We start from the raw sequence: 13,969 nt of genomic DNA on the forward strand, positions 1-13,969 counted from the left end.
TGACATTAATTTTTATTGCACAGAAACTGCAACACCTATAGTCATTTTTTCTCTGTAGCTTGAATTTTTTCTTCATTTCACCTATGAGGAAAACGTTTGATGTTAACTTACCTTTAAGCCATCTCACTGTTAGGCATAATGCTGAAAGTAATTTTTCAGAGGCTTCATATACAAAGTAGGTTAATCAAAATTTTTTGTTTATGAACGTTCGCTCTGTAGCATGGTAACTTGTTTGATTTTGCCCTAATACATTTTGTTGAAGACTACCACAAGAGAAGTGTTTATTCTAAGCCTTCTGAGTATTCAACTTTGACCGATGAAATCATCTAAAACCATGCGTAACGAAATTGTAGTTAGGTAAAATCATTAAATTATAAATATAAAAAATGTTTTCTGTAATTTCATTGCCGTGTTGAACAAATATAACATAAAAAGAAGACGGAAGTCATTTTACAAATTGACTAGTTAGTCTTTTAGTGGAAATTACTTTTTCTTCTCATGTAAAAATGTAGACTGAATACTTGTTTAATTACATATCCAGGAACAGTTTAGTAAGGAACACGCGCAAAAATATGACTGATTGTCATGACTGGTTTAAACAAAAACAGCTAGATAATTGATTGCAAGAGCTTCAAAAACTCCTCGTTGTCAGCTATGTAATGTTGTATAAACACTCGGCAAAATCTATTTTAACTGCTGATGTGATTTGTAAAACTGTGTGTATAATGGAAGGATCACTAAAGACCAAGAGATTCAACATTCATCGAATCTTAGTCCCCAATCGGTCTGTCACTTCTTTTTTTTTATCGCAGTCCCGTTTTTTCCTATTTTTCCAATTGAAAATCCATATTGTTGGATGTTTTTTTCAGTCTATCAATGAACAATCTTGCAAAAGTGATTCGTTTTCCGTTGCTCCACAATAAATGAAATATCCAGGAGTAGTTTGGTAAGGAACACGAGAAAATACTGCTAATGATTATAATGATTGGTTTGAACAAAAAACTGCTAGAAAATTGAGTGCAGGGGCGACAAAAATTCCTGATTGTCAACAGTGTAATTTCGTATAAACACTCGGCAAAATCTTTTTTAACTTCTGATTAGTCATTTGTAAAACTTTGTTTACAAAAGAAGGATCAAGAAAGACCAACAGATTCAACGTTTATCGACTCTTAAGTCCCAATCGGCTTGTCACATTTTTTAATTATCGCAATCCTAATTTTTCTCCTATTTCTCACATTGAAAAATTTTTCTGTCGGATGTTTTATTTTCAGTCTATCAATGAACAATATTGCAAGAAAGAAATTTCTATAAATCAGAACGCTATATTGCATTATTGGTTGAACATAGCTTTTGAAAACTGGATTCACCTGAGAAACTTGAAAATTTGAGTTTTTTTGAGAATTTTTCTCAGTCTATAGAGCTGTTCACTAAGCTTTATTAGTTTTTGCTCAACAACAGTTTTTGACTAATTTGATTTTTGAAAAATAAATTATTGTCTTTAGTTGTTCCTAGATAATGTATGGTAACAAAATTTTCAATTATTTCTTATTGATTTTCTTTTTCGAGATATTAGTTTTTTCTGTGGAATTTCTGTATCCAAAAACCCCTGTTTTTTAGTATTGATTCTTAATTTATTTTTATTTTACCATTGGTTTCTTTTTTTAACTTGATTTCGATATCCCATCACAACATCCTCGGCTCTAGCATTATCTTCAGTTCATGTATCGGCTGCAATGAGTATGTGATTAAATTCGCAGAAAGTTTTGAATTTGTCGACGTCCTGCATGTTGCTGACATCAGTCACTAAAATAAAAGCAGAGGACCGAGTACCGAGCCCTAGGGGACGTCATAATCAACAAAACATTACTTGAAACAACTCCTACAAACCAAATAAACGGAAAGCAGTGAGTTAGGTATGGATTAAGCATATTAAACATTTGACATCTAAATCAATTGTTGTAACATTTGCCTAAAGGAATTGTACCTTTGAACGTATCCAAATTTTTTGCGATTCAAGAATGGTGAAAATATTAATAAAGCATTTACCATATAATTTTATAGCAAAAAGGGTTTATTCTAAGCCTTCTGGGTATTTAACTTTGACCAATGAAATCATCTAAAAAAATGCGTAACGAAATTGTAGTTAAGTAAAGTCCTAAAGTTATAAATTAAAAAAAATGCTTTCTGTATTTTTACTGTCATGTTGAACAAATGTAACATAAAAAGAGGACGGAATTCACTTTACAGATTGACTGGTGAGTGTCATAGTGGAAGTTACATTTTTTCTCATGTAAAAATGTAAACTACTGGTTGAAATACACTTTCAGTTGCCTCACAAAAAATGAAATATCCAGGAACAGTTTAGTAAGGAACACGCGAAAAAATATGACTGATTGTCATGACTGGTTTTAACAAAAACAGCAAGATAATTGATTGCAACAGCTTCGAAAACTCCTCGTTGTCGGCTATGTAATGTTGTAAAAACACTCGGCAAAACCTTGTTTAACTGCTGATTTGTGATTTGTAAAAATGAGTTTAAAAATGAAAGATCAAGAAAGACCAAGAGATTCAACATTTATCGAATCTTAGACCCCAATCGGTGTGTCACTTCTTTTTTATTGCAATCCCGTTTTTTTCCCTATTTTTCCTATTGAAAATTCTTATTGTCGGATGTTTCTCTCAGTCTATCAATGAAAAATCTTGCAAAATTGATTCGTTTTGCGTTGCTCAACATAAAATGAAACATCCAGGAACAGTTTGGTAAGGAACACGAGGAAAATACTGTGAATGATTATAATGATTGGTTTGAGAAAAAAATGCTAAAAAATTGAGTAAAGGGGCGACAAAAATTCTTGGTTGTCAACAGTGTAATTTCGTATAAACACTCGGCAAAATCTTTTTTAACTTCTGATTAGTCATTTGTAAAATTTTATTTACAGAGAAATTATCAAGAAAGACCAACAGATTCAACATTTATCGACTCTTAAGTCCCAATTGGCTTGTCACATTTATTAATAATCGCAATCCTAATTTTTCTACTATTTCTCACATTGAAAAATTTTCATGTCGGATGTTTTATTTTCAGTCTATCAATGAACAATATTGCAAGAAGGAAATTTCCATAAATCAGAACGCTATATTGCATTATTGGTTGAACAAAGCTTTTGAAAACTGGATTCACCTGAGAAACTTGCAAATTTGAGTTTTTCTGAGAGATTTTGTCAGTCTATGGAACTGTTCTCTAAGTTGTATTAGCTTTTCCTCAACAACAGTTTTTGACTAATACGATTTTTGAAAGATAATTTATCGTCTTTTGTTGTTCCTTGATAATGTATGGCAACAATTTTTTCAATTATTTCTTTATTGATATTCTCTTTTGAGATATTAGTTTTTTCTGTGAGATTTATGTTTCCAAAAACAACTGTTTTTACTTTTTAGTTTTGATTCTTATTTTATCTTTATTTTACCATTGGTTGCATTTTGATAATTGAGTTTTATGTCCCATCACAACATCCTGGGCTCTAGCAGCATCTTCAGTTCATGTATCAGCTGCAAAGAGTATGAGATAAAATTCGCCGAAAGTTTTGAATTTGCCGACGTCCTGCTTGTTGCTGAAATCAGTCACTAATATAAAAAGCAGAGGACCAAGTACCGAGCCCTAAGGAACGCCATAATCAACAAAACGTTACTTAAAACAACGCATACAAACCAAATAAAAGGAGAGCCGTGAGTTAGGTATGGATTAAGCATATTAAAAACTTGACCTCTAAAACAATTGTTGTAACATTTGCCTAAAGGAATTGTACCTTTGAACGTATCCAATTTTTTGCGATGCAAGAATGGTGAAAATATTGATAAAGCATTTCCCATTTATTTTTAGGGCAAAATTTCAATCTGAAACAAAACAGCGTAAACAGTAGTTCTTTTAGCCCTAAAACCAAACTGAGACACTGAGAGCATTTTAATTTTCCCTAAATTTGAAAGACGTTTCTGAAGCAATTTGCTAAAAAATTTTGGAATTGTTGATCTCACATAAATTGGCCAAAATTCATAGTAATACTCCTATCTCCAGATTTGTTAATGGAAAAGATTTGCAATTCAAAAACAATCAGGGAACACGCCCGGTTGAAACATTTATTGAACCATTTTGACAGAATTGGACTTAGCACAATAGAAAGTTTCTTGATGAGAAACAATTATGCTCATAAGCTTCCCCACTGTACTTATTCGTAGCATTGTTTATGATATCAAAAAATCCTTGTCATTATTTAGTCTAAGAAACATAGATCGTTCTGTTTCATTGGTTGTTCTCGTAAATCAAATTTGTGTTGAACGAATTCAATTTTCTTCCCATTCGTTTAAATTTTTCATTGAATAATTTGAATTCTCATTGAGATGATTTTTCCTCATTTTTCATATTGTTTGCCTCTTGGAACAATGTAACCTTTAAAAAAGTTTTTTTGTATCTGCTGCACTCTTTCCATGTCGATTCTGATTAATTTCTTTCTTTTAATTTTTAATCAAATTTTCTCAATTTCCCGCACAGATTTTCATTCCTTTTTTGCCGACTTTGATTGAATATACGGCAATCACTTCCGCAACGGTTTCTTTCATTGCTGCATCATTTTTGACTTTGGTTTTATTCCAATCTCTCCCCTCATTTTGCTTGCTTAGGTAAATAGTTGTCGAAGGCACGTTGAGAAAAATCTTCGTGAAAATATGATATATTTTTTTTGGTCATATCAATTTGTTTTGATCGCTGGCATAGAACAAAACTAAATTTTACCCTATTAAATATTTTTCAAATTGCCACATTTTGCTGATTGAATGAGACTTAATCTAGATCAATTTGAAACGAGTAGTGATCAGTTATTTTTGTTTATCTTGGTTATATCTGATGTAACATTTAAAAAACTTATAAATTAAAGTACTTGATTTTTTTGTTTTCCGATTAAAGAGGTTCTCGTTTCAAAATTCTAAATCAGAAGCAGGTCTCGTTGTTTCCTTTGTATAGAGAGTTTACATAAAGCCACCATCTAGCACATGCACGCTTTATGAATCACAAAAATGTTGTTCCAAGGAAGCACCAAGAACATCAAGAGTTTGAGATCAACCTTGGTGGAAATAGCTGGTATATTTTCACTTGTCAGGGATAAATTTTAAATACTAAAACCATTACTCTCTGCTTTTATATTATTGATGTTTATTGAGACCCAAGTATTGTAACTGTGAAAATGCTTGATGTGAACTTATCTTTAATGTCACTGTTAGGCAGAATGCTGAAAGTTTTTTTTCAGAGGCGCCTTATACAAATTGGGTTCATCAGAATTTTTTTGTTTATGAACGTCCGCTCTGTAGCATGATAACTTGTTTGATTTTGCCCTGATTCATTTTGTCTATGACTACCACGAGTAAAGTGGTTCTTCTAAACTTTCGGTTTATTCAACGATGAAATCATCTAAAGGTATGCGTAAAGAAATTGTAATTAAATAAAATTTTAAATATGTAAGTTAAAAAATTTGTTTTCTCTATTTTTATAGTCATTTCGAACACATGTGAAGAAAAAAGAAGACGGAACTCTTCTTAGAGATTGGCTGGCTAGTGACTCTTTTACCGGAAATTTTTTTCCTCATGTAAAAGTGTAAATTGAATACTAGTTGAAAGTTTCTTTGTTTAGTTTCTATCTTCCTTATGCAGTATTCTTTACTTCCACGGAAACAACAGAACATGTTTTTATCTCAATGCTCTTGCTTCAAACAGAAATACCGCAAAAATCACAGTTTATGTGAAAACTTGCTCGCAAAAATCAGAAGCAGAGAATCAAACTGAAACTATCATATGTGAGCTTGCTTCCCCCATTTCTTCTTCTTTTTGAAAACATGCTTTCATCCTCAAACATGCTTCATGCCTTGAAAGTTATTATAATTATAAGTCATGATTGAACTTCAGTTATTATCAAGTTTTGCGCTCGTCAGTGTTTACTCGTTGTGTGATTGGTTGTTTTGCTTCTTTGCAGATGAATGGAATTCATCGTCATCCCCATTGAAATCAAAGTATTTCTTGTCTGTTTCATGACGTTTATCCAATTAGTTATACAGCACTTCAATCTCGGTTAATCTGACAATGTCGGTAAATCTGGTAAATCTACGATTGTCTACAAGCATCGCATTTACCAGTTTATGTGTTGGCAATAAGGCTTCGTCACTTTGCTTCAGCATTCATAGCTGCCTTGCATTCCTGTAATGGCTCGTCTAAACGGAGGTTTTGCTTTTTTATTTGATGTTTTTCTGAGTTTTTTTTTGTAGATCAATGCTTTTTTTATAGATCCTTGCTTTGTCCACAAAAAACAAAAACTTACATATGACAGTTGTCATAATCTCGTTGTTGGCAGTATTTTGCACAACATGGCATGCTTTAATAGCACCATATTGAACTTTTTCGCCTCGGTAATTTGGAAAAAAATTGTGCGTTTCGCTTGTTACGTTCTCAACGCTTTTCGCATCGAAGGGTAGGTGATGGATCAAAAAGCTATCGCATCTTTTCTGTCTGGTCAACTGAGTACAATATGTGCTCCAACCTCAGTTGCAAGGCACGTGCCAGTACATAGCAAATCATTATGTAAAAGTATGGCACGTTCGTCGGGGGGTGCAAATAATATGCGCCAACTAAGTATGGGAGGGGGCACAAAAGGAAAAAATCCTGATTATCATTCCTGGATTACCTCTACAGTGAATGTAAGCGATTTATAGTGAATAAACAGACTTCTCACCCCTTCTTCATCGATACTCACAAGATTTGCAGATTTTGCACAAAGACTCGTTCCATAGCACACCATTTGTACATAACACACATCATAAAAGAAATCTGTGATGTATATGTAAACAGTAAAATGGGAGTAAGAAGAAACGATATCGTTAGATGTAAGAATTTTTATTGCCAAGGAAGCAAATGAAATAATTCCCAATTTTTCTGAGCAAGTGAGAAACTTTCTAAAATTCCTGGTTCACAAATGGGAAAAGTACGGTCTTAATTATATATCTTATTGTTCGAGACCTGTTTTCAGCGTAAACTAAATGTCACTTTGAACAGTTTTTTCAGAAATATGGCTCTGAGTGGTGCATCCGGTGCTCTGATATTTGCTAACTTGTGAAGCAAGTCGTCCAGGTAATTTAAAATTGTCTGAAATTGTCATTGACTAACAAAAAAAACAGATTAGACATGGCATTGATTGCCAACTTCAAAATAATTTCAAGAAGCAAAGGCGTTTAGTAACAACCCTGTAAAAATTGGTGTCATTGGAAGTGTGAACATATCAAAAGACACTTATTGAGAGAGGGAGGTTTTTGTTTCGTTTTACCAAAAAGCAGAACTTAACAACAGCGATAAGGATTATAAAAACTCTTCATCCGTTTTGTAGTTGAAGTAGTGATTATTGTCAAAGATGAATAGCTGAATAAAGCAGACAGTCTTTCACCATATTGAGATTGTTTTCTTTGAAAAAGAGAGCGAATTGGGTTTTCCGTCTTTTCTAGACATAAACATAAACCCTAATAGGAAGAGACAAATATTTTCGCCATTGTCGTCGGAAAACTTTGGGTGGCCTGACCTGTGGGTGGCGCGGACAGAATGAAGATACCATACCTAGGTTACTTAGAGGCAATATAATTTGGGACGCTTTGATGATGCATTAAAGAAAAATGAGAATAATTGGAAACGGATTCAATTATCAAAACGAGCAAAATTGATCAGTCAGAAAATCTATGGAAAGATGTTCTGAAAAATATCCATTCACAATCGATGCAACACTAAATACAGTTTTCTTGGCCACGATGAAAAAAGTGCGTTTCATCAAAATCTGTCATTTCTACCCTACAGTACTGTTTGGCATCATTTCGTACCAGTTTGGTATCAGTTTTCAGGTGCCCGGAGAACGTGGTTGAACATAATCCCGGAAATCGCGGCATGTTACAAAAATTTTTGCGATTCATAATTTTCACAAGAAAAATTTTGAAAAATTGGTTTTGGCTCGGGAATCAACTTCCAAGTGTCATCCAAGTCTGGGCTAAGACTTGCTAGAGTTGTAAGACTTGTTTTTAAACTTGCCCAGTACTGGGGAAAGAAATAAGACTTGGATTTGGACTTGCCTAGTACTGATATAAACTCGGAGTTCATGTAGGTGACAATTATGTGTATTTGAGGGATATTATAAAAAGTTGGGAGGAAACAGAATAGACCCGATTTATCAACTTTGGGTATTCGTTAAATTAGGAGGGTGATAATTGAAAATGAAACTGGATAATATTTAAAAATCTAAGTTTCAGCAGTTGGCTTTTGATTACAGAACTTTTCGAACTCAGATTGTGATTCGTACAGTTAATTTTTAAATCATTCAATGCCATTGCTCTTGTAAATAATATTTTTAGTTGTGAAAGCTAATTTTAAGATTCACGATAATCGGAATAGGACAAATACTATAAATGCAAATATAACTTTTGTTAGGGAAATATTTTTATATCAATGAAGACATTCTAATTCACAAAAATTAAAACAATTAGCTACTAAAACGTTAAAATTGGCAATGAAATAAAATCAAATTTAGATACGTAAAACATCCTATTTTGAGAAAAGTTTTAATTGCCAAAAAGTGACGTTTGGGGATGCCCGGGCCGAGGTTTTGCCTTTAATCCAACCCTAATTAGCGGTGATTAAATTGTAACACGTATTCCACTCATATTTATCGGGGCCACGTTCTCCGGGCACAAAACGAGTGTAAGAATGTAATTTCAAACAATTACACATTATTTACACTCTATCCTCAACTATTTTGACACTCCTTCCCAATTAGGCAGAACTGATATATTTAGGACGGACTGATAAAAAGATACACACGCACAATTACCATTATGTTATTGTCTTCTCTTGTTTTCGTTATCTAGTCTAATTTTTTGTTCCAGGCATATCACGTTAAAGTTAATTCAAATCCTTTTAGTTCATTCGTTTTATAATTTTTAAATTTTTCATTTTATCGGTAATTTTGTCGGAGTGTATTTGAAACAGTAACAGAGATGCTTGAAAACGAAGTATTTAGGTCAAATTGCTGAAATGCTGACTGAATAGAGCTTGTTGTTCTGTTCATGTAGGTGACAATTATGTGTATTTGAGGTATATTATAAAAATTGTCATTGACTAACAAAAAAAAACCGATGCGACATGGCATTGATTGCCAACTTCAAAATAATTTCAAGAAGCAAAGGCGTTTAGTAACAACCCTGTAAAAATTGGTGTCATTGGAAGTGTGAACATATCAAAAGACACTTATTGAGAGAGGGAGGTTTTTGTCTCGTTTTACCAAAAAGCAGAACTTAACAACCGCGATAAGGATTATAAAAACTCTTCATCCGTTTTGGAGTTGAAGTAGTGATTATTGTCAAAGATGAATAGCTAAATAAAGCAGACAGTCTTTCACCATATTGAGATTGTTTTCTTTGAAAAAGAGAGCGAATTGGGTTTTCCGTCTTTTCTAGACATAAACATAAACCCTAATAGGAAGAGACAAATATTTTCGCCATTTTCGTCGGAAAACTTTGGGTGGCCTGACCTGTGGGTGGCGCGGACAGAATGAAGATACCATACCTAGGTTACTTGTTAGGGAAATATTTTTATATCAATGAAGACATTCTAATTCACAAAAATTAAAACAATAAGCTACTAAAACGCTAAAATTGGCAATGAAATAAAATCAAATTTAGATACGTAAAACATCCTATTTTGAGAAAAGTTTTAATTGCCAAAAAGTGACGTTTGGGGATGCCCGGGCCGAGGTTTTGCCTTTAATCCAACCCTAATTAGCGGTGATTAAATTGTAACACGTATTCCACTCTTATTTATTGGGGCCACGTTCTCCGGGCACAAAACGAGTGTAAGAATGTAATTTCAAACAATTACACATTATTTACACTCTATCCTCAACTATTTTGACACTCCTTCCCAATTAGGCAGAACTGATATATTTAGGACGGACTGATGAAAAGATACACACACACAATTACCATTATGTTATTGTCTTCTCTTGTTTTCGTTATCTAGTCTAATTTTTTGTTCCAGGCATATCACGTTAAAGTTAATTCAAATCCTTTTAGGTCATTCATTTTATAATTTTTAAATTTTTCATTTTATCGGTAATTTTGTTGGAGTGTATTTGAAACAGTAACAGAGATGCTTGAAAACGAAGTATTTAGGTCAAATTGCTGAAATGCTGACTGAATAGAGCTTGTTGTTCTGTTCATGTAGGTGACAATTATGTGTATTTGAGGGATGTTATAAAAAGTCGAGAGGAAACAGAATAGACCCGATTTATCAACTTTGGGTATTAGATAAATTAGGAGGGTGATAATTGAAAATGAAACGGGATAATATTTAAAATCTAAGTTTCAGCAGTTAGCTTTTGGTTACAGAAATTTTCGAACTCAGATTGTGATTCGTACAGTTAATTTTTAAATCATTCAATGCCATTGCTCTTGTAAATAATATTTATAGTTGTGAAAGCTAATTTTAAGACTCCCGATAATCGGAATACGAGAATTACTATAAATGCAAATATAACTTTTGTTAGGGAAATATTTTTGTATCAATGAAGACATTCTAATTCACAAAAATTAAAACAATTAGCTACTAAAACGCTAAAATTGGCAATGAAATAGAATCAAGTTTAGATACGTAAAACATCCTATTTTGAGAAAAGTTTTAATTGCCAAAAAGTGACGTTTGGGGATGCCCGGGCCGAGGTTTTGCCTTTAATCCAACCCTAATTAGCGGTGATTAAATTGTAACACGTATTCCACTCATATTTATCGGGGAAAAGAGTGTAAGAATGTAATTTCAAACAATTACACTTTATTTACACTCTATCCTCAACTATTTTGACACTCCTTCCAAATTAGGCACAACTGATATATTTAGGACGGACTGATAAAAAGATACACACACACACACACAATTACCATTATGTTATTGTCTTCTCTTGTTTTCGTTATATAGTCTAATTTTTTGTTCCAGGCATATCACGTTAAAGTTACTTCAAATCCTTTTAGTTCATTCATTTTATAATTTTTAATTTTTTCATTTTATCGGCAATTTTGTTGGAGTGTATTTGAAACAGTAACAGAGATGCTTGAAAACGAAGTATTTAGGTCAAATTGCTGAAATGCTGACTGAAAAGAGCGTGTTGTTCTGTTCATTTTGATCATTTGAGAGGGAGTGAGAAAAGTAGGTGTAAAACAGTTTTCGCTGAGCGAGAAGAATTCTTGGATCACATGCCGTGTTTGAAAGCAGTTTTCTTGTTTTAACTCCATTTTTTTCAGTCGAAGATGTTTCTCTGAATTACATAAAATGGCACTGGTTCGTTTTTGTATAACATCTGAAGTGAATTTTTACATTTTGTTGTCAATTTTTGGCTATTTTTAAACTATTTGTTCTGTTTTAAACTTTTCAGCTATTTTTATTATTATTCAGTTTTTGATAGCATTTGAGAAGTTTTATGGCTAAAAGCAGTTGTTTTAGCAGTTTTTGTTGCAACTCAATTTGATTACTAATTGTAGTTGATTCTATTTGATTACTAGAAGAAGCAGCAATAAATTATTCTCGATCTGAAAATAACATCTCAGAAATTAATAAATAGATGGGATGTGTCTTTCTTGGTCTTTTTGTTTTAATTACCAATTTGCGACTGCAGACCTACTGAGCTACGCTGCCTTTTTTCTTAGTTAATTACCTGCTATGCTTTTTTCATATCAGCAAAATTACATTTTGTAAGTTTAAACAAAATTATATCTATTACAATCAAAAGTAGTAGCCATTTCTGAAATTTGGATCTTTATAATTCTATTTCGTTTTTTTGCGTCGCTTGGCGTGCTCACACAACTGTATCCAGTATTCTTTCACTTTCTAGTTTTAACTCATATTCCTTAGCCAACGATTATAGTATTTTTGCGGTCCGGGGGCGGTGGCTAAACGTTATGTGGCCTCTAAAGGATATTTATTCGAATCAGTTGGGGAATGTTGGAGCCGTCGGGAATTACAAGAAAACAAGATTGACATTGGATTTTAACAGTAGCTTCGTTTGTAATGTAAAGTAATTAGGAACTCCTGGTAATGTTCAAGGAGAAGAGGTCATTTTGAGATTTTTTTGATCCTATATAAGTCACCACTAATTATCTAAACTACACAGCACAACCCCCCCCCCCACCTATCTATCCCCCCAACACCTATCTATCCCCCAACACCTACCTACCCCCCCCCCCCCCCCCCCACCACCACCGCCCCCCCCCCCAACTTACCCCCCACCTACACCTTTACCCTCCCTTCACCTAACTACCCCCACCTACCCCCCCCCCCAACTACCCCAGCACCCACCTCCCCAACCTATCTAGCCACGCACCCCACCTAGCTCCCCCGCACCTACAAAATTGTCGGCATTTTTAAAACACTTTAATGTTGTTTGTTGGGCTACTTTTGTTTTTTTTCTCTTGTCTATTTTGATGTTCTGATTTTGGTAAGGTTATAGGGGGGGGGAGAGATTTGGGAGATTTTGGGAGATTTGGGGTGGGGGAGATTATAATGCACGACGGTTCTGTTTCGGTTCTGCATTCTACCGGCTATGTTTTTTAATTCGTCATCTCCATCTTTGATTCTTACGACCTGACTTCTTCGAATCGACCTTTCAAAGACTTCAGGGAATTCTACTGTTTTCCAGTTAAAATTTGTGTTCGTGGCGTCATTTATGCTTTTAGGTCAAATGAGTGACTTACCTCACTCAAAACAATGACTTCTGAGCTCACTTAGGGAACTTTAAATTTTTTTAACAATATACTAATTAAAAACCATTATTGTGCATCTAAGTAGTGCTAATCTTATATGCCCTAATATTTGATTATTAGTCTTGAGTTTTTGATGTTTATTATCACTTTGGAAAAAACTCTTTTAGGCCTCTTTCTTTATAGATTGTATGTGTCAAAAAATTGACAGCCCGAATCTAACCCAAAAAGTCTAGTGGTCTATTAAAAGACTGATGGTAGATATGTCTATCTTTTTTGTTTAGTTGTTTCAATTCATGGAAGGCCACAAGCGTCTATCGCGGCTATTTTTCAGCAATCTGCCGGCTATGTTTTCTACTAGAGGGCAACAAAACAATTTGGTCAAATTAACTGCTGTGAAAAATGTTATTTGGAGACAAACTAACTATCGAATTTGAAATAGCGGAGTTTTTATATCAAACGTTTTCTAGTTTTGTTATTATGCTTGAAGACAAGAAAGAGGAAAGGTACACCCACGACATCTTAGCTAGGCTAAATGCAAAACTATTCAGTTTTCAATTGGTTACAGCAGAAATAATGCACGATCTTCTCAACGTGTTGAGTTCGCACTGGCCATTAGGACCGTGTACGGTTCCTGCCTGGGCTATAAATGATGGTCAAACAGTAATTCTAGTAATTTTACCACATAACACTTACAGTCTTAACGAAAGCAATAACCACAAAAACTTTTCTAGGTTGCATTAAGGAAGCTGACAACGGCCCTAGCTACGAAAATGACTCAAAAGATGTCATCAATACCTCCGCTTAAAATGAATCTGAAAAGCTTTCTGAAAGGTTTCGGAGCGAATTTTACATCCAGAAGTCAAAAGTCACAAAAATTCAAACTAAGGACACCACTTCAATTTAATTTTTGAGAAGGCGTTTCCACAGCGAAACCCTTTGTTTTTGTCCATACAATCAGTTCGTAAAGGTTTTGACTCAAACAATATTGTTCATACCGCATATTTAGGTCTCTCCAAAGCGTTTGATTCCGAGTGTCATGATATCGTGAAAGTCAATTTAAAGGTTATTGGCTGGGATAGTGATGTGCAAAACCTAATAAAAAGCAATTTCTAACAGTTCTGCCTGTTAAATTTTAATGAATTTACTCCAACTGA

The sequence above is a fragment of the Convolutriloba macropyga genome, chromosome 8, assembly GCF_964194025.1.
Source record: "Convolutriloba macropyga chromosome 8, txConMacr16.3, whole genome shotgun sequence".
NCBI classification, from domain to species: domain Eukaryota; kingdom Metazoa; phylum Xenacoelomorpha; order Acoela; family Convolutidae; genus Convolutriloba; species Convolutriloba macropyga.